We start from the raw sequence: 20,383 nt of genomic DNA on the forward strand, positions 1-20,383 counted from the left end.
ATTAACAACCTACACTCTGGAGGGTGTGCTAGGGGCAGCCTTCAAGTGGGACCACACATTCCAGTGCCAACATAGCATGCTCACAACGTTCAGCAAATCAACAAAGAACACGACAAGCAACAAAACGACAGCAAAGCAAGCCCAGTTCCTCCCTCCCAAACATGTACATACACAGTCCCCTAACCTCTGGGACAGGCCACCTTGATCGACCTTCAGCTGACTCGTACTTGGACTTGGGCTCACAGACATTGGGCTTCGACTTCCCCGGTGGACTTGCAGATACTTGTATACGCAGGGCTCCAGCCAATGGGCCTCGACTTCAGGACTTCCGATTCAACCTTTGAGCCTTGATCCTCTGATTAAGATGGTGCTGGTGAAACCCAGCAACTACTTTCTGGTGGAAAATAAAACAAAGAAAACAAGTAAATACTCAATTAATCACACTTTTTCTGGAAAACAATCACTGCCAACAATAGCCTGTAACTTCCTTGTCAGAGTTGCGTTTTTGAAACTCCTGTACGACCTGGCATTTTTGCCATGTGAACTGGAGCCTTGAAGGTTCAGGACAGCGTGGTGTGCACAGACCGAACAGAAGTGGCCTGGCCCAGACCCAAGAGCGGGGAATGAGCCAACGCACCGATGCGGCAGAACCGAGGTGAAGCAGAGTTGAGGCTGAACCTGGGTCTGAGAGCAAGGAATACTCTGTGGTTTGGGTGATTTGAGCATTGGGCCAGATTGAAAAGGTCAGGGTGTCGGGGCTGGAGGCAAAGGACAGGCCGCTCCACAAGGTTTACTCGTCTCTGCGATGAGCTGAGGATGTGGCCTGCAACCAATGGGCTTTGGAATCGGCTGCAGTGATGTCTGGCTTCGTGTCTGTGACTCGCGTCAGGAACTTCAGTTCTGAATGCTGTTTGTTTGCTTTTGTTGCTTGCACAATTTTTTTTCTCTCTATCGAACCTTGGGTATTTGAGTCTTCTTTTGTTTTAATGGGTCCTATTGGTTTACTTTGTTTTGTGGCTGAGTGTTAAGAGACGAATCTCAAGGTTCTAGCAAGCACACATCCTCAGATAATAAATGTACTTTGAACTTTGAAGGAGCTGCTGATCACTGAACACTAGACCTCAAACTCTGGACTCACCCATGCTAGGATCCCAGTCAGCATCTGAACACACCCTGCCAAATACCGCAAACAAGATGACAAATCTGTCACATTGATCACATGAACATTGACTATTTCTTCAGCTTGTAAACAAGTTCTGGGAGCCACTTGTTAAGCAGCTGCTTATTATTGCTGTTCATGTTTCATTCTGGTAGATGGTGTCAACTTTGATAAGATACCTCAGGTAAAGTTCCCTCTGAAGGCTGATATTATCAAACATCCCAGTGAGACCAATGGTAAAAGTGCAGCTGTACGTGCAAAACTGTTCACTCAAGATGATATGTAAACTTAACATATCTGGAAATGGACCCAGCGTCTACTCCCAGATATTCCCAGTCCAACAATAATCACCAAAGAATTTTCAATACATATCTTTGGTTGGAAAAATTGTTCCCTTGGTGCATGCTAAGTCTTTTTTGGCACTGACCAAGAAACTTAACAGTAACAGCTTCATGTAAATTGGGCTTTAGAGAAGCTTTGAGAATGGCTTGGGAAGCTTCATGATTGGAGTGATGCTAGGCATCATTTTATGGCCTTCGTTACATTGCACAAATGACAAATACTTGTGGTTATCCTGCTATTGCTCACACTGCTGTTGAATTTGAGACAATAAAATCCCATGCACTGTACTGCGAGGTATACTCAGGCCAGTGTTCAACAGACTGCATCGGATGCTAGGATTTATAATGATAGATCAGATCATGTTATGTTTTGTAACTCCAAAACATCAAAACATTAAACTAATTGAAAGGAAAAGAAGGGAGCTGGGATTGCGAGTCTAACTTTGTTTTTACTTTAAGCAAGGTATGCACATTTCACGTGGTGACATGATCTCCTTCTTCCTGTCTCTTCCTCTCTCCCTTCCTCTCTCTCTCTCTTCCTCACTCCTTCCCTCTCCATACGCCACTCTCTCTCCCTCTCTCACTCCCCTACCCCCATTAAAATCACCGAACTTAACAGACCCATTCTTCTTGGCTACTGGTATCATGAGCTCCACTCAGCCGTAGAAATAACTCTTCAGGCTCCATGTGATCTAGCTCACTGGCTACTTTATCACAGATGGTATATGGAACTGGATAGGCTTTACAAAACTTGGGTATGGCATTTTCATTTAACACTATTTTACCCTTGATATGTTTCAGTTTTCCAGGGCCATACTTCAACACTGCTGAGGCATCATCCAGTACATTTCTTAACTTGCTTTAAGTCGATTCTATTACAGGGAACGTGACATGCAAATGGTGGACAGATCTCCAAACAAGTTGTAGTTGACTTAGCCACTCATGGTCCCACAATGCTGACCCTCCTATTTTTACCACATACAAGCCCTACGTGGCTTGCTGGTTGTTGTCTTTTGCTGTTACGAATGTCATATCCACAGGAGTTATCTCTTCTCCAGTAAATGTTCTTAGCTAGATATCTGCAGGCTTCAGTCCAATATCTTTGAAATGCCATTCAAACTAATTTTGTGAAATAACTAAGAGAATCGAGCAGCATTCAATTTCATTTTAATTAATTTGCTGTTCACTTCTGCTGTAAGCCAAATAGCTTATTTCTTGTTAGTCTTCACACCTTTAAATCTCAAGGCTACCTAGTCCTGTGTCACTCTCATCATTATCAGATAATTCATCAACAGCATGCAGATCAGTGCTCTTTTTGAAATTGCACTTGCCTTTTTATTTTTTCTCTTCCCTGTGCAAACCATATATTTTTGTCTGCCTGACATGCTCTTTTGTACTTTGTTGAATTTTCTGCAAGTTTTGCCTTTAAACCTGAATTGTCCGTTGTATGTGAGCCATTGTCACAACAGCAACACAATTTGTTTGGCCAGGCAACCTACTGTTTAGACATTACAATTTTGTTCACGCTCACTTTCATTCCTGATGGCAACTCAGTTGCTTCTCTGGTTGCTGTTTCCATTGATACTGCAATTTCAACTGCTCAATTAAGTGTAAAGTGTGCTTCAGTTAGGAGTCATTTTTGAATGCTTTCTTGAAAGATTCCACAACTAACTGATCTCTCAGTGCAACATTAAGCCTATCATTGAACTGGCAATTCTCCGACACGCTTTTCATTCCAGTCTGACTGTCAGTGCTCCCGATGATAATGATGCAGCAACTGAATTGTCTTTGGGTAATTGCAATCAAGGTGTGGCATAAGCTACTTGAAAACTGACAGAAACCCTAGGAGAAATTCTACCCATGAAAATTCAATCTGCCTTTCCCATATGCCACTGCCTATGCAATTACTTAAATCATTAATGTATATTTGTTTTGTCTTGTGTCTGAGTGCCATTCTTTGTGAGGTGCATTGTAATCCAATTTGCTGTAAATTTCTCAAAAGGATGGCAAATAATAAAAGTCAAAGTTGAGTAGGCAGACTCATAGTTGAGTTCATTGTCATATTACAAATACATGTATGTACGGGTACCATTAAACATCTCCTTGTAGCAGCATCACAGGACAATAGCATCATCTAAGCAGCATTGATACACAATTTTTACATGAAAGAACACAATCAGAACAAAGAGTATCATGATGTGCACTGGCAACATTGGAACCCAAGTGCAGAGGAAAGACAAACTCCAATGTAGAGAAGACAACCTGAGTTTATTTATAAGTATTCTAACACATCGGTGGCTCAGCTGAGTGACACCGGGAAAAGGAACATTCTCAAAACTAGGACGCCACGATTAGCACTAATCAGGTGCCCACTTAGATAACACAAGTAACATGGAATCTTCGACCCTATCAAAATAAACTTAACAAGTTTAAACAGAAGGCACCAGGAGACCACATTACAAAGAGCAACTCACAAGAGGAAAAAAAACACAAGGAACTCCAAACTATTAATGATTCGCATTAAACAACTATTAACCAATTCATGTGCCCTAAAAACATTGGAACTCAATGTTCTCTGATGCCCTGCACAGGCCTGAAGAGCTCAGTACAAAAGAGTCCATTTTAGTGCCAAGTGATCAAAGTAGTCATTATGTTGCTGTACAGAGGTAGTGATTAGATCTATGCAGGTTGGTTCCAGAACCAAAGTGTGAAGGGAAGAAATTATGTTTGAAGCTAGTTTCTATGCGTCCTGCCTAATGGTGGTTGCAAGAAGATGGCATGACCTGGATGGTGAAGATCTTTGATAATAAATGTTGCCTCTTGAGGCAACACCTCATGTAGATGGTGAAGAGGGATGTGCCTATGATATAGTCTGCTGTGTCCACTCCTCTTGGCAGCCTCTTACATACCTTTGCACTTGAATTTTCGTATCGGGTAATGATGTAACCAGCCAAGATACTTTCAACAGTACATTTGTCAAAGTCCTTAATCTTCTGAGAAAATAATGTTACTGCTGTGCCTTCCTTGTGATTGCATCTATGCTGGGCTCAGAACAGATCATATAGAACATCTGATGCAGTATCTGTTATGATGAAGCAGATTCATGGGGTTGATAAGTGAGACAGAAGATACTAATCACAAATAAGCACATTTATTTACGGACAAACAGTTAAATATCCAGCCAAACATCTAAGCCACCATGTTACAAAAAGAATGACATGAAACATTCAGTAACACTTCAAAGTTAACAGTTATTTCATTAAATCTCCCCAAGTTACGCATCTACAAAATTAAACAGTCAAACAGATACCTAGTTAAGTATGTGTATGGGCCCTCCTATAACTGCAGCATACTTTCCCAATGGTCCTTCAGCATTGATCATAACCTCAGTGTAAAGATGAGCCTCTGGAGACAACGGAAAGCCAGCGAGTCTTATACCCCTAAGGTGTTCAGAATTGGACTCTGGTGCTCAAGGCAACCAATGGGAAAAAGTTGCTGCATCCCTCAAACTGCCCAATTAACAATCAGTGTGCTGGAAGCAGCTTTCAACCCAGCAAATAAGCTAACCCTTCACATTACAAACCCCCCCAACCTCGCCCCCCCCCGAAAGTCTTGACACCATGTCAATCTAGTCCTCAGACTGGTATGACCCCTGCAAACGTTCCACTAAACTACACATAAAACACAAAAAGTACAATACCCAGTACTGTAAGCCCAATAGTCCCCACCACCACAGAGTACTACAGTAGTCCACCAGCCTCCTCTCAGAGTATAATAGCTACGGAGCTGGTCCCCCATTTAATCTTATCCACTGACTGTCAGACATGGTTAGCTAGCTGCGTGGTGATCTTCAACTCATCAGGAATGTAGGTGCAGCATTCTTGGCTAATAACGGCATAAGTACCATGTTTCTTTGCGGGCAGGTAATCTAAGGCCACCTGTATCAATTTCATGGGGCAGTCTGGCCATGTCATACTGGAAAAGGCTATCATCCAAAACCTTTCTTCCTCTGTGATAGCCCTCTTCCCACAATGACCAGCATGGGTAAGGTGCTCATCCAGGGTACTGAGGTGTATATGTACGTTGCTACATATACCAGACAGCAGCACCCATACCACCCCGTAGGGAGCCACGGATAGGTCCGGGAGCTGCATAATCAGTAAGTGCCATTCAATGTCCAGGGAGTGGCTGCCTTCACAGTGCCATTCACTGCAGACAGTCATCCTAGGATACTGTTCCTTCTTATACTTGCTGTATTCCACTGATGGGTTTGACCTATGTGCATCATACCACCCGCAAAAATAATCCTTTCCCTTCTCTATCAAGTGGGATTCACTTTCAGAGTTGGGACCTTTGAATTAAACAAATCATACATTGGGAAATACCATTCCTTAAAGTGCTTACTCCACTGGGGGTTACTAAGACTTAAGTTCCTTAAAGCTGCAATCATACTAGGAGGTTAGTTGGGTTGGAATAGACTACCCCCTCATGGTTTCTCCCAAAACAGAATGCCAAAACCTGAGAAGCTGGATAATTTCCCCCAACAATCGCTTTCTTATCATCGAAAGGGATCAATATTAATGGCATCCATTCTGCAACATGGTTAGGAGTACTCATGCAAATCCGGCAATCCAACAAGTTGGTTCTGTTTGCATATTCAAATACTATCTAAAGGAATATACTGTACGACCACTCACCCCAAGTCAGTGTCTTCACCACTGCTGTTGGCATCCACCACTTTGCCATTCAGTAATATATAACGAGGCACAAACTCACTCACTCCTGATTAGTCACTGGGTATTTATATATAAAGTACCACTGTGCATAGAAATCTAAGACTAAAACAGGTGGAAATTTTCAGTAGGACAGGCAGCATCAAAGACAGAGAGTAAGGAAATGTGTAAACTAATATGATGGAAAGCTCTTCTTGAACTCATTCTCATCACTCTCAGTGCTGTAGAGTTTTTGGAGATGAAGTCCCATCCTGACAATTCTTTCTTTCTTCCTTTCTTTCTTTCTTTGAGTTACATATGTTTATCATATATGAAAATTCTGGCAGCTGGAAGTTGTGAAGTTGTGACACACACTGGGTTATCAGGCAGAGTGGAGCTGTATACCACGACCTGAAACATTATGGAGAGGCATACTCCTCACTTTCCCTTAACAATGGTGGCACAGTGATGAAGCTAAACAATATAACTACTTGTTAGCAAAAACAGCTGGATCAAATGCAACATCTTCAACCCTGTCACGTGCTGTCCTGACTAATGAGGAACAATTAATGAACTGATACATGGAGGAAATTCCAAGAACATTCTCCCGTTCATAAGGCTGAAGCACTCACAACTATCTCCAGCTAGAGTGGATGATCTATCTCTGCCACAATATCATAGAACCTAACATTCTTAGGTTTACTTAGGTTCCTGAACCTTAAGAGACCAGATGAAGAGTCTTGACTCAAGAAGTCAACTGTGTATTTTCCTCCACGAATACACAGATCCTCACGCAGGAGCTCCTAGGTGTTCTCCTAACATTCATTTCACCATTTTGAGAGCTCTGATAAGAACCAATGTTCTAGAGGCAGTTGTTAACAGTTTCCTGATGCGGTCTGTTCTCAAAACTAAGGTTAGCTTTAGTTCAGCAATTGCCATTTATAAAGACTGATCTCAGACCTCTGCAAAAAATATTTCCTCCTCCATCAACATCCCAAGAATTGTTCTTGAACCTATAGAACCAGGTGCACAAATATTGTGTATGTTCAAGCAAGTCAGATCCATGGCCATCTGAGATAAGGGTCTCATTCTCCTGATCACCAAACTGAAATCAGGGAGTATTTCTGAATACTTTCCACTTAACTAGATGAGTCCAATTCCATCAATTCTTTTACACCAGGGATTCCCAACATCTTTTATGCCATGGACCATTAATCAAGGGGTCGATGGACCCATTTTGGGAACCCCTGTTTTACACTCTATAAAGCGTTGGTTTGGTTGAAATCCATCCCAAAATCTTCAGTAACTGGTCCCATCATCACCAAGTTGTGACTGCCATCCATATGATGGAACTCCTTGGGTTTACTTCAGACACTAAATTCCTGGCAGGGCAAAGGTCACAGACACTTCGGTACACCATCATTTCCAAAATCTTCAGATCTTAAACTGTGCTGACATTAAAAAAAAGTACTCTTTTCCACAATGCTGCCTGACCTACTGATTTCCTCCAGCATGTGTGTGTTGCATAAAAAAATAGTTCCTTTGCTGCCCTGGATCCAAATCCTAGAATCCCCTGTCAACTAGCAAGGAAAGTAGTACTTTCACAGCATTTAAGAAGTATCTTGTTTAGCACTTTAGTCGAAAAGGCACAGAAGGCAACAGAATGAATACTGGTAAATGAAATGAATATAGAAAGATACTTGATGGTCACCATGGACACTGTGAACAGTTTCTGTGCTGTATGACTATGACACTCTCAGCTGTCTGGCAGAACCATCACCATTCACATGGTGGCAGTTCAGAAGATGGGCTCACCATTACCTTCAAGATTCAAGATTCAAGATTCAAAAAACTTTATTGTCATTCTAACCATCCATCAGCTCTGCAGGGCAGAATGAGACAGTGTTCCTCAGGGGCAGTGCAATCATAACATAACAAATGCAACACTAAATAATAAACATAATAATAAGTAGTAAAACACAACAGCCACATGTCAGTTAAATCAGTTATAAGTGTCCAGTGCAAGTTAAAAGTGTCCAAAGCAGAGTCAGGTGGAGCAGCTATTTAGCAGTCTGAATGCCTGTGGGAGGAAGCTGTTTAGTAGCCTTGTGGTTTTAGTTTTGATGCTCCTGTAACGTTTGCCTGATGGCAGAAGAACAAACAGTTCATGGAGAAGGTGTGAGGGGTCTTTAATGATGTACCATGTCTTCTGGAGGCATCGACTCTGAAAGAGGTCTTGGACAGAAGGTAGGGAGACCCCAATAACCTTCTCTTGTTTAAGCTTCCTCAGAAAGTGCAATCTCTGCTGGGCTCATTTCACGATCCCAGTGGTGTTCCTGGACCAGGTGAGATTGTTCGAGATCTGCACCTCAAGGAACTTGGTTTTCCACTCTCTCCACTGTGGAGCCGCTGATGCTGAGGGGTGTGTGCTCAGGCTGAGACCATCTGAAATCGACAATCATCTCCTTGGTTTTGGTGACATTAAGCATCAAGTTGTTATCCCTGCACCAGCTCTCTAGGTGTTTGACCTCCTCCCTGTACATAGTTTCATCATTTTTGCTGATGAGCCCCACCACTGTGGTATCGTCTGCAAATTTAATGATCAGGTTCTCCTTGAATCTGGCTGCACAGTCATGTGTTAGCAATGTAAACAGCAATGGGCTAAGCACACAGCCTTGTGGGGATCCAGTGCTCAGTGTGATGGAGTCAGAGATGTCCCTGCCAACACGGACGTGGTCTCTCTGTCAAGAAATCCAGAGTCCAGCGACGCATGGCAATGCTAAGGCCAAGCAGCGACAGTTTCTCCACTAGTCTCTGTGGGATGATGGTATTGAATGCTGAACTGAAATCAGTGTACAGGATTCTGGCATAAGTGTCTTTGTTGTCCAAGTGAGAGAGAACTGTGTGCAGTGTGGTGGATATTGTGTCCTCCGTAGAGTGATTTGGACGATAAGCAAACTGCAGAGGATCCAGCGATGAGGGGAGGCTGGCTGTGATATGAGGCTTGACAAGCCGTTCAAAACATTTCATCACTCTCGGGGTCAGGGTAATGGGACGGTAATCATTCAGACAGGCTACAACTGATTTCTTTGCTACAGGGATGATTGTGGAGGTTTTGAAGCATCTGGGGACAATAGCTTGACTGAGGGAGATGTTGAAAATGTCTGTCAGGACATCTGCTAATAAATCAGCACATTCCTTGGGCACATGTCCAGGGATGTTGTCGGGATCTCCTGCTTTTCGTGGGTTAACCCTGGCAAGGGTCCTCCGTATTTGCTCTAGATCAGTGATTGGAGCTGGCTGGTCAGATGGTAAAAAGGGACTGGCTCTCCCTCTTGCTGTAGTGTTTGATGCTTCGAAGCGGGCAAAGAAATTGTTAAGCCTGTCTGGTAGAGAGGTGTCGCTGTCATCAGTTTTCTGCTGATCTTGTAGTCTGTCAGAGCTTTAATTCCCTGCCACATCCGTCTGGTGTCACCTGTGTCACAGAAGTGTCCATGTATTTTGCCTGCGTAGGCCCTTTTCGCTTTCCTGATCCCTAGTGAAATCGCAGACCTGGCTGAGCGAGAAGCCCACTCCTGTCCCCCGATCTGTAGGCTGTGTCATGGGCCTTCAGTAGTGAATGCACCTCTGTTATCATCCATGGCTTTTTATAACCACGTGCGGTGAAGGTTTTCATCAAGGTAACCGGGGCTGACATTAGTTGCTTCTCTTTCACATCCCTTAAAACAAGTTCAATACCTAGGACTAAATGCACCTACCACTCTACCCTAGTTGTGCACTAGTTCTTCCCATAAATAAATTCGACAATGAAGTCATGTTTTGTACATGGGAAAATTAAATGTGACATCTGCCAGGATGTTCGATGTTGAAACATTAAGAATTACATTCTGCATGTATGTGCAACTTGCACAAAACTCTGGAGGAATTCATCAGGTCAGGCAGCACCTCTGGGAATGAATATAAACAGTCAATATTTCGATCCTAGACCCTTCATCAGAATTGTAAAGGAAAAGGAAAGACGCCAGTATAAGAAGGTGGGCAAAAGAGTAGTAGGAGGTGATAGGCAATGCCAGGTGGGTGGGGGAGGTGCGATGCACCGGATCTTCTATGTCCTTTGATGTTATCAGCTCTAGGAATTGAATTAGTTCATTTCCTTTCATAAATAATAAACTCCTGCTTGAATTTTCAGCACTGGTTTTAATATTTGTTGTTTTCTCTAACATGTTTGCATTCATTTGCATGTTTTGTATGATTTGTTTGTATTTGACCATATCTGATTTGCTTTGCACCATTCACCAAAGAGTGCAATAATGGGCAGTATAGGATAATGCAATGCGACCAGATACTTTCAACATGCCTGAGAAAGAGAAATATTAAAGACCCAAATACATTATCATTTGAAACTCCTCCTTAAGATGTCCTGTACTGTACCTAAAATGGTGATAAGGTGGTAGGGTAGAGATACATCTCTACCAAAAGAGATGAAAAGTGCCCCTTCCCTCCAGTAGCTGCAGGTCACCCATGAGCAAAGTGTAGCACCTGCTTAGTCCTCTGATCAGGGTCACATGAAGCCAGGGAGCAGCTGGTGCATGTCACAAGTCCTGCTGATGTGACCACTGACTCCGGGCAGATAATCTCTGAAGAGCATTGAAATCTGCTGAAGTCACCCATCTAGTAAAGAACTGCCCAGAAGGAGGCAATGACAAATTTCTTCTGTAGAAAAATTTGCCAAGAACAATCAGTCATGAGACCATGATTACCTACATCATACAACAAGGCACATAATGACACTGATTATGGTAAAAATAATTCAAGAATACATCTGCAAGACATATTTCTAGATGGGCCACCTGTTATTAATATCCATTTTCCATGTGCAGATAACACTGATGTGGCTGAATTTATTGTCTACGCCTAACTGCCTTGACTATATGCTCGTGAATTTTATTTATGAATCATGTCTTTGAAGGTTCTCAATCATCCAGATCATTGTATATCAGGCAGTCAAGGCAACTGGAATTGCTGTGTTGTCTAGACAGCGTTCCGTCACTCATCTGAGACGCTTCTTCAGTTCTGATCCAAGGTGGGTGGTAACATCATTATCTAATTCATTCATGTAACCCACATTGTCTGATGTCCACTGTTTAACTGGCACATTAGTAATTGCTTATTTCTTGTTATGATGAGTGTTCTTGGTGGGTGGATAATACCATCAAATTTACATGAGAAGACATCAAAAACAGCAGACTGGCCTTTTTAGACTGTGCAGTACTTACCGAAGAAAATGGACATCTAGATATTGAACTTTGGATGAACTCAGCAGGTAGGGCAGCATCCGTGGAAACGAATAGTCAACATTTCGGGCCGAGACCCTTCGTCAGGACTGAAGAGGGAGGGGGCAGGGGCCCTATAAAGAAGGTGGGGGAAGGGTGGGAAGGAGAAGTCTGGTAGGTGCCAGGTGAAGAAACAGTAAGAGGAAAGATCAAGGGGTGGGGGAGGGGAATCAGGGAGGGAATAGGCAGGAAAGGTGAAGAAGGAATAGGGGAAAGCACAATGGGTGGTAGAAGGAGACAGAACCAAGAGGGAGGTGATAGGCAGCTGGGGTAGGGGGCAGAGTGAAACTCGGATGGGGGGAGGGAATTACCGGAAGTTGGGGAATTCTATGTTCATACCAAGGGGCTGGAGACTACCCAGATGGTATATGAGGCATTGCTCCTCCAACCTGAGTTTGGTCTCATCATGGCAGTAGAGGAGGCCATGTATGGACATATCCGAATGGGAATGTGAAGCAGAGTTGGAGTGGGTGGTAACTTCCCCTATTCCTTTTTCACCTTTCCTGCCTATCCCCTCCCCCACCCCTTCATCTTTCCCCTTAATGGTTTTTCACCTGGCACCTACCTGCCTTCTCCTTCCCACCCTCCCCCTACCTTCTTTATAGGGCCACTCCCCCCTCCCTCTTCAGTCCTGACGAAGGGCCTCAGGCCGAAAAGTTGACTGTTCGTTTCCACGGATGCTGCCCTACCTGCTGAGCTCCTCCAGCGTGTTGTGCGTGTTGCTTTGACCCCAGCATCTGCAGATTATTTTGTGTTTAGATATTGAACTTTACCGGAAACCAACCCACGCAATCACTACCTATAGTTTGACTCTCATCACCCATTCGAACATAAGTTTGGAGTTGTCAGAACACTACATCGTCACACCGAAAATGTGCCCGCGAATATTACAGCTAAGGACAAGGAGCACAAGTGTTTGAGAGAAGTCTTGAAAGCTTGTGGCTACCCTGACTGGGCCTTCATCAAGACAGCAACAAAAACCAGCAGGGGCATCAGCCCAACAGGCAGAGCTAAGAAGCAAAGCAGATGGAAAAACATAGCTGGAGTTTCAGAGACACTCTGAAGGGTTTTCAACAAATACCAAATCTCTGTGTTTTTCAAACCTACAAACACACTCAGACAGAAACTTGCCCTACCCAAGGATTCCACACTCTAACATCAATAGACCAATGTTGTATATGCTATTCAATGCAATGAGAACTGCACAGATCTGTATTTTGGCAAGACAAAACAACCACAGATGACCCAACAAAAAAGGACTAACACCTCAGATCAAGACCCGGCTATATGTCTACACCTAAAGGACAAGGAACACTCCTTTGATGATAACAATGTGCACATTTTGGACAGTAAAGACAAGTGGTTTTGATCCTTGTCAAACTGGAAAGTCCGTCCCTGAACAGTATCAGCTGCTTGCAAGGCAGTCCTAACACCTCTACCCTGATGTTTCCACAACAGTTCACACCTCCATTCATGCAAAGATAAGTCTAACGACCCTCTCAATACTCCTACATCTCTTAACGGCCTTCATATGATTGCTATACCTTTAAACAACTCACAAGAGTTTATAAGCCAGAAAACTACCCATCATGGATCAGAACTGAAAAAGCCTCTCGGATGAGTGGCAGAACGTCTTCTAGACAATACAGCAATTGCCTTGATTTACCACTGCTTGATATTCTTTATGGATCACTGCAGTTGTTTTGGTCACTTTATTCCTTCTTTCTCGGGATTGTGGCACACTGTAAAAACAAAATGTCTCAGTCATAGGTGGAGGTAGGCCTAAAATCATCAGATCAAGAAATAAACAATTACGAATGTGCTGGTCAAAGAGTGGACATCAGAAGATATGGGTTACGTGAACTAATTAAATAAGGCAAAAGGATTTCTCTGTAATTTCAATTCCCCTTTCTGTTCCCATACCAATCTAGTGTTCTAGGCCTACTGCACCGCCATAGTGAGGCCAAAAGCAAACTACAAGAGCAACACCTCATATTCCTCTTGGGTAGCCTGCAACCCAACAGTATGAACATTAAGATGTCCATTTTTAGTTCACCCATACCTCCAATATTCCTTCCCATCAATCCACCTACATTCTTTTTCTCTTTGTTCACCTTTTCTGTGCTCTCACTCCCATCCCTATGTGTTACTTATCAATTTCTCGGTGGCCAAACTTTTTACTTCCAATTCCCATTCCCGCTCCGAAATGTCAGTCTATGGCCTCCTCTGGTGCCAAGATGAGGCCACCCCCAGGATGGAGGAGCAACACCTTATATTCCGGCTGAGTAGTCTCCCACCTGATGGCATGAATATTGATTTCTCATTCCGGTAAAAAATATTCTCACCCTCCCCTCTTCTGTGCCCCACTCTAGCCTTTGACCTCATTTATCCCATCTGTCAATTATTTCTCCCTGGGTCCCCTCCTTCTTCCTTTGTTCCTGTGGTCCTTTCTCCTCTCTTATCACATTCTTTCTTCTCCATCCCTTGATCTATCCCACAATCTTGCTTCACCTATCACCTTCCAGCCATCCTCCTCCCACCTTTTTATTCTGGCAACTTCCCCCTTCCTTCTCAGTCCTGAAGAAGGGTCTTAGCCTGAAACTTTGACTGTTTATTCATTTCCCTAGATGTCTCTTGACCTGCTGAGTTCCTCCAGCATTTTGTGTGTGTCATTTTTGTTATTTCCAGCTTCTGTAGAATTTCTCATACTTATAATCATTGTTTTCTTCTCCCTTGGCTTAACCTTTCGATCTCCTTTTCATCTGGTTCCATCTCCCTGACATGGCTCCACAACAACTTCGAACCTCTCTATCTTCTCATTTCTCTCCCCCCATCACTTGCCTGTTCTTTCTTCCTTACTTGTTTCCATCAATCATCCACCATCTACTGTCTCCAAGCTCTCCAAACCCTCACCCATCTCTACTGATCATCCCCCATGCCACCTTCCAGCTCGTAGCCCTCACTCATTGTATTGCTATCTCCCTCTATACACTCAGTTCGGGTGTAGTCCCTTTGTCTCAATAGATGCTGCTTGACCGCTGAGTTCCTCACCTACAGTCAGATTTTGGCATCTGCAGTCTCTTGTGTCTCATGTGCATGTGTCCTTCTTATTGTTCTAGTACAGTATTCAATGACAGTACCATCTCTGGTGAATTTCTACACACATTCAGTGGAGAGTTGGTAGTTGCATTACCAAGTCACAGGATCAGAAAAAGCTGCACAGGGTTGTAGACTCAACCATCTCCATGATGGGCTTCAGCCACCTCACCATCGAGGGCCTCTTCAAGGATGGCATCCACCCCTCTCCAAGACACGCCCTCTTCTCATTACTACCATTGGGGAAGAGGTACAGGAGCCTGAAGATGCACACTCGATGCTTTAGGAACAGATCCTTCCCCTCCACCTTCAGATGTCCGAAAGCTCCATGGACCTCACTATTTTGCTCCTTTTAATTTTTGCACTATTTATTTGTTTATTCATTTTCTTGTTGTAACTTTTTATGTACTCTACTGCACGGTATTGCCTCCACAAAACAACAAATTTCATGACATATGTTGGATAATCACCATCATCAAACCCTGAAATTTCCCATTGATTTGAAACATAACTGGATAAGCTTTACAAATACCATGGCTACGAATCCATGACGGAGAATCCTGCCTTCTACGTTGCATCATCTGACTTACTAAGTTCTTCCTACCATCGACAAGGCACAAGTGTTATGATCTCCATTTGTTTAGATTAATATCTTGCTCCGGAAATACATAAACTTGAAACATCCAACAAAATGCAGCCCACTGTAGTGCAGTAGCCCATATAGGCAGTTCTGCTATAAAGAGGTAGCTGTGTTCTGAGAATATTCACATCCTACAAATTTACATTATAAAAACAATTATGTTAATGAAAACATGGGGATCTGGTGTTACAGAGTTTCAGGCTCACAATGTAATTTTTTTTCTGCAGGAATTTCAGAACTATAGCTTTTTAATAGCTATGTCTATTTTAATACTGCAAGCTAAAAATTCTAAAAGTTGTATGTTACTTTGTTTAATAAAGTATCATTGCAAGTTCAAGGTCTTGATCAAGAAAGAGGAAGTATAATGCAAGAACAGAATGAGGTAGTGAGAAATATAAAAACAGATTGAAAAAGATGAACAATATGTTAAACAATATGTAAAATAACAGCTTGAGTCATTATGAGTACTTACAAATGGAGACAGGAAATTAAACATGTAAAATGGAAAATGGAAATGGAAGATAATTTATGAAAAAAAGCACTTTATCAGAATCAGAATCAGAAGCAGGTTTAATATCACCAGCATATATCATGAAATTTGTTAACTTTACAACAGCATTACAATGAAATACATGATAAATAAATATAGAAGACAAACTGAGTTACATTAAGTATATATATATATTAAATAGTTAATAAGTAGAACAAAAAACAAAAATAAAAAAATAGTGAGGCAGTGTTCATGGGTTCAATCTCCATTTGGAAATCGGATGGCAGAGGGGAAGAAGCTGTACCTGAATCACTGATTGTGTGCCTTCAGGCTTCTGTACCTCCTTCCTGACAGTAACAGTGTGAAGAGGGCATGTCATGGGTGGTGGGGATTCCTAATGATGGACACTGCATTCCTAAGGCACCTCTCCTTGAAGATGTCTTAGATAGTATGGAGGCTGGTACCCATGATGGAGCTGATGAATTTTACAAGTTTCTGGAACTTTTTCGATGTAGCCCCCCCCCACCCCCCATACCAGACAGAGATACAGCCAGTCAGAATGCTCTATATGGTACATTTGTAGAAGTTTTCAAGTGTTTTAGTTGACAAACCACATCTCCTCAAACTCCTAATGGAATATAGCTGCATCTTGCCTTCTTCATTGTTGCATCCAGATTAGGTCCTCAGAGATCTTGACATCCAGGAACATGAAATTGCTTAATGGAAGAATACATTCAAAACTGACTGATCTAATGAATTTCTATAGGTCTAGCGCAGTGATTCATGCTGGTCTAGAGAGAATGAGGTCCTCTAAGAAATTCACACTGGTATAAAGTCATGAGGCATGGGATTCATGGAAACGTTGCAGTGTGGATTTGGAATTGGCTAGCTCACATGAGGCAGAAGGTGGTAGTACATGGAGAGTAACCTGCCTGGAGGTCAGTGACTAATGGTTTTCCACAGTGGTCTGTTTTGGGAACCTCTGCTCTTTGTAATTTTCATAAATAACTTGGATGAGGAAGTGGAGCAGACAGTAATCCCACTGAAGTTCTTAAATATGACAGCTAGAAGCTAACAAGTTACAGATTAATTAGCTCATCACCCATGTTTGAAAACAGAATGAATGCTAGGGGATTTCAGAGCTGCTATCACTGTGACTGTCTTTAAGAAAGGAGTTAGAGGAATTTCCCTTCATTTTGCCATAGCATCGTGTTGGGTGGACAGGTGGGTAGTTTGAGAGGTGCTGCTGTCTTTCGTCCACATACACTCTCTACCTACCCCACTTCATCAAGCATCTCCTGACCCACTCACTCCCAGGTCTGTGGGTCCCATTATTCACTCTGACCTCATCAGTCACCATAGACACACACAGAGCTGAAAGAGACAGCAGATTACCAATGCCAAGAAACTGACAAAACTACAGCACAGCTTTCAGGACCGAACCTACTGGGGTGGACCGAGAATTACTTCATGGGTTGAAAATGGATGGCACAGACTCAGCGATTCAGGAACAGCTTCTTCCTCTCTGCCATCCGATTCCTAAATGGACTTCGGAACCTATGAACACTACTTCACTTTTTAAATATACATTATTTTTGTTTTTGCACAATTTTTAATCTATTCTATATATATATATATATACAGACACTGTAGTTGATTGATTTTTTTCCTCCTCCATATTATGTATTGCATTGAACTGCTGTTGCTAAGTTAACAAATTTCATGACACATCCTGGTGATAATAAACCTGATTCAGATTCATTTTTTGTAACACGCACAAGTGCTGGAGGAGCTCAGCAGCATCTGTGGAGAGCAATAAACATTCGATATTTCCTGCTGAGATCCTGTCCAGTTGAGACCCTATGTGGAAAGGTCTGTGTAAAGGTCAGGCCCTCTCACCCAAAGAAGGATTTAGAGCAAGTGTACTAATGATTTGCCACATTAATTCCTGGACAGCAGATATGTTCAAGATTCGGATTTACTTGTCACGTGTACAATGCAACATACAGTGAAATGCATCGTCGTATGTCCTATGAAGAACGGCTATGCAGAATAGGCATATAACGTCCAGCAAGAATGAGACGTGATGCCTTTAACAAATACAAAGTTATTAAGGGGTCTGAAGTGTAAGTGCCAAATTAACTCTGGACAAGGACCAGGGGACAGCCTCAAAGCAAAGGATTAGTCTTTCAGGACGAAGGTGAAAAATTTTCAGTCAGACGATATTGAATCTTTGAAGTTCTATACTTAAGAGGCTCAGTTTCTGAGAATATTCAGGTCAGACATTAACAGAAATTAGGCATTAAGTAAATCAGGAAAGTGGGTTAGTTCACCGAGGTTAACAAAGATCAGATATTATCTTATAAAATGCCGGAGCAAGCACAATGAACAATTTTTCACATTCTCTAAACGCCCATGCTCACATATAAAATAACATGCCGTGAGATTTCAGGAAAGTATTTCAACAGCGAAGTAATTCATTGTAGATTAATAGTTCAATTCATTATGAATTTCTTGATTTTACAAATACTTTCCTCTTAAACAACCACCGTTATACAACCCTTACTAGAAAAGAAGAAAAAAAAATAACATTTGATTTTATTTGCACCGCATGGAAGATTACTCGTCTGTATTCTTATTTCAGATGAGTAGGCTGCACCTTCAGTGGACATGTTATTCATCGACTTGCACCTAATTGGTTCGTATTCTATAGCTCCATAAAATTAGTCTTTTCATTGGCTAGTCTGGTTGGCAATCATCGTTTCCAAGGTTTGATTGTCGCCGTGCTTCTTGAATGGGGCATGAACACGGACAGAGAGCCGTCACTGAACCGACAGTATTGCATGTGAGTCTCTTTACCTTTCTCGCTTGCGGCATTCATCCAGCTATACTCTCTCCTCTTCATTGACCCTGAACACAAATCACCTGTGGTGGAAATTCGGCCAATTTATTTCATAATCATGCACTTCAATTCGCAACATGCGGTTAGATTTACGCGGGCTTATATGAGTCTTTGTGCGTATTTTTGGCTGAATTATTCAAGCTCACTGTGTCGCCAATGCTTGTAATTTAAATAATAATGTGAATTCATGTTATAGCGACATAGTAGTATTATAGTAGTGTTACAGCGACATCAGTATATTTTGTTACGTGGACTAAAGGGTGAACTGATAGATTATAATATTTAGGAAGGTTTAGGCTGTTAGAATGCTGGTTTTAATACATTACTCTTTAAAATAACACCTAATGCAAAGTAATACAAATTGAAAAAACCGCGATCTGGAAGTAATATGCTTCTTTAACAAACACCATTTGCAGAGGTTACTACAGGTCATTTCTGCTGCCTTCGTTTTACATGGTTTAACAGGTGCTTGGCACTTATTCAAACGCAAGGTTCTGGTAATATCTTGTAAATAAACCTCATCTGCTGCTTTAAGGTGTTGCCTTCCTGCTCCTGATACAAAGAGAAATACCACACTGGTCACGCGTCTTCGTATATCTCTGGCCGGCAGTCAATGCACACTAATTTCCTGGACAGTTTTGCGTCATTACAGTTGACGTCATTGCTCGTACAAAGTTCATTTAGCTGGTTTCTGAGTTTTTTAAAGACGAAATATGTATTCTGAAATTACTTTTATTTGACTTACCCCCATTATTCAACCAGGATTTTTCCTTAGGTGAGTTCTAACATGAGAACATGAAGGGGGTGGGGTGGTGTTCGTTATTCAGCCATCGGTCGTGTGTCATTCAACAATATCTTGCACCACTTTCCTAGCTAACCCGGGTTTCCACAGTATCCAAAAAAAGTCTACAGATCTGTCTGTTGGATATATTCAGCCACTGAGCTTCCAATGGTTTCCTGGGTAACAAACTCCAAAGGATGTGATTGCACTGGAAAGAATGTAGAGGACATTAACCAGATTGGATAGGAAGGCTTCAATTATGGAAAGAGATTAGATAAACTGGGTATGCCTGCCTGGAGTGATGGAGGCTGACGGTGATTAATAGTATACATGATCATGAGGGGCAGAGATGTAAAACGTTTATTGGTCTGGTAAGAACATCAAAAACAAGTGGGTAGAGAATTAAAGTGAGGGGTAGCAGATTTAAGCAGGCATTTATTTTTATTTTACCCAGAGAGTGGTTAGAACATAGAATAGTACAGCACAGGAACAGGTCACTTAGCCCACAATATCCTGCTGAGCCAGCTAAAAAACAAATTAAAAAACACCCACTCATCCCTCCTCCCTACACCATGTCCATATCCCTCCATCTTCCTTGCATCCATGTGCCTAGCCAAACGTTTCCTGAAAGTTTCTAATGTATTTGCCTCTCACACCATAGCAGCCAGCGTATTCCAGGCATCCGTGACTCACTGAGTTTAAAAAAAAAATTGCCTCTCGCATCCCCCTTGAACCTACCCCCTCTCACCTTCAATGGGTGCTCTCTGCTATTAGACATTTCTACCCTGGGAAACTGATGGTCTCTGTCGGTTCAATATATTTGGTTGATATATAGAATGTGCTTTTAGATACAATTACTATGTTTAGGAGGCATTTAGACAGGCAAGGCTTCAAACGGTAAGGGCCTTGCAGAGACAGGTGGGATTCAT

At 42.2% G+C, this 20,383-nt stretch overlaps 1 protein-coding gene and 1 long non-coding RNA gene across 9 annotated transcripts in view; one reads left to right on the plus strand and one right to left on the minus strand.

The window, feature by feature from the left end:
- The window catches only part of slco4a1 (solute carrier organic anion transporter family, member 4A1), a 294,821-nt gene that overhangs the window by 37,728 nt on the left and 236,710 nt on the right, over positions 1-20,383 (plus strand). For 5 of the 8 annotated variants that reach the window (XM_063041238.1, XM_063041237.1, XM_063041246.1 and 2 more), the window contains exon 1: positions 18,326-18,616. The exons of the other annotated variants lie outside the window; for them this stretch is intronic. The gene's annotated coding sequence lies outside the window, so the exon portion shown is untranslated. Of the gene's footprint in view, positions 1-18,325; positions 18,617-20,383 lie in introns of those variants that run through there. 8 annotated transcript variants of the gene reach the window in all.
- On the minus strand, positions 207-19,269 carry LOC134342743 (uncharacterized). The gene is made up of 3 exons (XR_010017087.1): positions 19,191-19,269; positions 18,631-18,696; positions 207-394 (listed from the first exon to the last, which is right to left on the minus strand). It is a non-coding gene; the product is annotated as an uncharacterized LOC134342743 (long non-coding RNA).

This window comes from Mobula hypostoma, chromosome 2, assembly GCF_963921235.1.
Source record: "Mobula hypostoma chromosome 2, sMobHyp1.1, whole genome shotgun sequence".
In the NCBI taxonomy this organism is placed as follows: Eukaryota; Metazoa; Chordata; class Chondrichthyes; order Myliobatiformes; family Myliobatidae; genus Mobula; species Mobula hypostoma.